General features: G+C 33.7%; 1 long non-coding RNA gene across 1 annotated transcript; it reads left to right on the top strand.

Annotated features, from left to right (window-relative positions):
• The first annotated feature begins 3,305 nt into the window (after positions 1–3,305).
• On the top strand, positions 3,306–4,848 carry LOC125469158. Its single transcript, XR_007251520.1, has 2 exons — positions 3,306–3,844; positions 4,700–4,848. It is a non-coding gene; the product is annotated as an uncharacterized LOC125469158 (long non-coding RNA).

Here is a 4,848-nt window from a genome sequence, read left to right as displayed (position 1 = left end):
CCCAAATGTTATAAGAGCTTAACAAATATCAAGTTTTTTTTTAATTTTTTTAACATAAGTGATAGAGTTTCATTACCAAGAATAACTAATTACAAGAGTGTTAGATGGGTACATATTATCCAATGACTAATTTCTTGATCTGGAAATAATTTGCATAAAACACAAATAATTTTAAACCCGTATTGAGCTACCACACAAATCACACCGCTAAAACTAAGAGTCCAGAAGCAAATATGTCCCAAGGCAGAAATGTCAAACATTATTGCAACGACATATGGTGTACGCCTTTACCACCGAAAATTGTAGAGTAGGTTTTGGTTTGTTCCTAATGGGAAGAGATCCTCTCTGGATCTATCCCACCAAATCCTAGGAATTCGGAGGTCCGGACCCTTATAATAATTGTAACCATTAGATCAAATTTCAAGAACCCGGATCTCCGGATCTCTAGAATTTGGTGGGAGAGATCTGGATGGGATCTCTTCCCGTTCCTAATGTAATGCGAAAAGACAATCCAATGTGGACGTCGGCTCCTTAATCGCATCTTTGGATGAAAGAACTTATATAGAATAACTTCACAAAGATCGTGACGCTGCTGTTTAATAATATAATTTTATATGTAATAATTTCTTTTTATAACATTATATTATTGGATTGAAAAATTATAATAATCATGAACTCATTTTACGTAAGTTGTTATCACTACTTTGTGTGATACAGAGGGGGCGTTGAGTGGGAGCAAAAGGTGTGGTCGCATAGGTCCCCAAATTTGAAGGGGCTCCCAAAATTTTTGTCATCTAATATTATGTAATAAGTTCTATATTAAAAAAAAAAATTGATTTTGTTAGTACTTTAAAATCTCTTTGTGCACCTCTTATAAGAGTAATTTTTTTTTCCTTTCTAAATATAAACACTTGGAGTACAATGATATATTTTGTATGCCAGTAATAACACCCGAAAAACGATATATATATAATAATATTATATGTTCAAGTGAAACTTCAAAGTTAGAGTTTTATGTTTTTCATGTTTGGTTGTTTAATTAAGAATGAACTGTTTTTGATTATTTAATAAAGGTTATGTTTGTATGTTACATCCCGCCTCGGGCCCCCATCACATCCCAGACTCGATTCTACTGTAGCACAATATTGTCCGCTTTGGGCCCCAACCACACACTCATGGTTTTGTTTCTAGAAACTCACGAGCAATCCCAGGAGGGTCAGGTGAGACATGTTATATTAGCTGGGTATATCAAGGATGTCCTGTTCTGGTGGAGAACATCGTAAGCCAACTAATCTGGTTCCATTAGATATTGTTGACTTCGATGTTATTCTTAGCATGGATTGGTTACCTACGCTCTAAGCACTTGCATTACTATTTTAAACACCTTCACTCGTACTTACATACTTACATAGTGTAAAGTAATTAGTTTGGTTTTTATTTACCCACATATTTCGTATTACTATCTCTTCCGCACTACGCACATAGCTACGTCACCCTCACGTGACGGCCAGCATGCCTCGATTTAGGTCGGGGAGTGTCATTGTAACTCTTTTTACTATAATTAATGACATTTGTAAACTAGCATTCAATGAGTGTTAAAATTTGTTTTGATTCAAGTAACTGTTTTCTAACATCAATACATTGTTAATATATATATATATCTTAAGAAGGGACCCTCTTTTAAATTCAATATAGGACTTCTGAAATCTCAAAGACGATCCTAGTGGCGTGATATATGAACAAAAAGTCTATACTTGGTTAGGTTGGTTGGATCATTAAAGAGAAAGTCCCTATGCAGCCAGATCATCAAATGTGGATCTTTGGCAGTAGGTAGCATGGACCATATTTGGGCCCTGCCTCCAAGGCATGGCTTAAGGCATTATTCATGTTGTAAGTATGGCTTTGGTGATGGGTTTACATTCTTTTAATCGTGTGATTGCTTTGACTGTGCATTTTATTTTCTAATAGATCGTGTCAAGTGGTTTGATGTTTATCGGTTGATTGGTATAACTCTTACACCATTCTATCTTTTATGCAAATTCAGATTTCTCATATCTATCACAAAGATAATAAGATGATTGATTGTTTAGCAAACTTCGAAATTCAACATGTTGAGATTCATTAGTGAAATTTTTGTCCTCCACGTGCTAGTGTAACTTTTGCTTATGGCTGTGGGAAACATAAACTAAATTCATCAAATAGAATAATGACACATGGATTGTATGCTCGTTATGACAATTTTACTCTTAGCATCATGATGGAAGGTATGAAAGACCTGTATTTTCAAAAATACTTATATAATACTTATATGTTAAATGGCGCAATTAATTTCATTTAGCTTTGTATTATTATCCATTTAATCTTTTCAATTGATAATTTGTCAATTATTTTTATTTAATTTCCTACTCTAATTAATTGATCATTGGGATCCAATTAGGTCAAATGATTTATACGGTAGTAGTATTTTTACTTTTTATTTGGTCTTATATTACATACTATTAAGAGTAAATAACACGAAACTATTTCAACTATGGTTGAACCACAATCTCATATCTCATATTTTAAACGGTTTGATAACTAATACATGAGAGTTTGATATTTTCTCAAACTATTTTACAGTATCCAAATTATGTTGCTTTGATAAAAATATGGAATTAATTTTTAATGACCATCCTATTTATATATGTATAAACAGGTTTGTATATACTTGATCTAAGCCAAGCTGTTTTTCAAACTATATATATTGTATAAGATGAAGTGTCGATTTAGTCCTTGAACTATCACCTCAGTGAAAATTAGGTCCATGAATTATTTTTTCGGTAAAATAAGTCTCTAAATTCATTAAAAATTACCAATTTTATTCCTACTATTATATTCAAAGCTATTTTATCCAATTTTTCGTCAACTTAAGTCACTTGACATACTTTAGAGTGTTATACCGTTATTTTCTCGCATATAAGCCCTTAACGCTTCATATTGTTGCGAATCTAACGTCTAATTTACCATCCGAAGTTTAACTTACACCATTTCTTATGAAAAACTATCAATTTACCCTCCAAAGTTAACTCCATACACTATTTCTTTATATGAAAAACTATTAATCTACCCTCCAATGTGTATCGCATGCAGGTAACATGACTTAAATTGATGGAAAATTGAATATAGTAGCTTCGAATATAATATTAGGAATGTCATTGATAGATTTTTATAATTTAAGGATTGCTTTTTCTTGAAAAAATAATTTAGAAATTTAATTTTTACTGAGATGATAATTTATCACACTATTGTATATGTTGTACAGCTATTATATTTATATATTGTTTTGACTCTCTCAAAGAGGGGTAAGGATCCTCTTCGAATCTGTCTCCTCTGGGTTCTGTGGACCAAGTTATCTTGGTCGTTTGATACAAATCATGCGGTCAGAAAAAAAATTCTCCCTTCCGCTTTCTCTTCGAAATTGAAAAAAGAGAAGAATTCCTAGGTCTCACGCATTGGGAATTCATCGAAGCATCCGAGTCGACTCAAAGGAAAACCACCACCACCGTTCCACTCCGAACAAACGGACAAAGACGGGCCTGCTGGAGGCCGATCTGATCCCTGCCACCGTCATCGCCGGTGGCAGCGAGAGGAAGACGGGCCTGCTAGCCATGAGGACGAAGGTTACAAAATCGGCGTTGACTAGTAGAAAGCCCAGGGATCTGGAGGATCCAGAGAGCATCCTTACCCCAAAGAAAGCAGCATGTTGGTATCGAATATTATGCAAAGCTTTTATACAAGTGTAAAAGGATATCTTCACTTAGCTACCAAAGCTATTTATATTCAAGAGGTTTTTTATAATGACCAGGTTATTTTAGATCAACCCAAGTGACTTTTTGATTGAGTGGTGTTGAATTAGTGATTCTAATTAAATTAGGATTAGAATTGACGTCATGCATCTAGTGATATCTTACTTTTGTGAATAGGAGTTGCTCGAAGTGGATTCTTGTATTTGTAATTCAGAGCAATGTTCAAGGGAATTCGGGCAGACCATTACGAATATTAATTTTATTAAATTTCGTGAAGTGCTATATAATTGTTGGTCTCAATGATTGATGCTATATAATTGTTGGTCTCAATGATTGATAAACGTGGTTGAATGTTATTGTATTAATTATTGCTTCAGTTGGATGTTTATTGGTTATTGATTACGGCATGCATATATCAGGTGAAATTCATATCATGCATTGCAATAATGAGAGGCATGAGTCGTGTGAAATACATGGGTTTGTGTCATGAGGAAATTGGAATAGTTTGGTGTACTAGAAATATTGGATCCAACCCAGAGACCAGGCTTTCTAGTAAGTATAATTGATCGGCTGTAAAGGCGGTCTTTATGTGAGGTATGGCTTGACGACCAAAAGATGTACATTGTCATTTGAGATGACAATGATAGGTACGCGAATATGTTATGGGTGGTAATTCATATAACAAGATACTCGAGGCCAAAGCACGGTAAAGCTTATGTGTTTTAGAGTATGTATTAATGAGTACAGAGGTGGGAATGAGGGAACATTCATGCATCATCATGGAACCATTGTTTCTAATTGATCATGAATGAAATATATGATTAGATGACACTTAATTTAGTATTGTCAATTTATTGTGGTAAAGGATATGTCTATACTAAGCTATTGAAGCTAACCCCTCATTGCTTATGCAGGTTTACGAACTAAACAATCAGAAGGGTAGGCGGGATGAGATCATATTAGATACAAAGCTAGCAGTTTATTAATTTATTTTTTTAGCCTTGTAAAGAATTATGAGTTTTTTTAATATTTTTTTATATATATAAGAATAATTTTATTTTCA

The sequence above is a fragment of a genome, unplaced genomic scaffold (genome assembly GCF_019419815.1).
Source record: "Pyrus x bretschneideri cultivar Hongxiangsu unplaced genomic scaffold, Pyrus_bretschneideri_v1 Contig40, whole genome shotgun sequence".
Taxonomy (NCBI): Eukaryota; Viridiplantae; Streptophyta; class Magnoliopsida; order Rosales; family Rosaceae; genus Pyrus; species Pyrus x bretschneideri.
The sequence above is the reverse complement of the archived record's forward strand: the minus strand, read 5'-3'. Positions and strand labels throughout refer to the sequence as shown.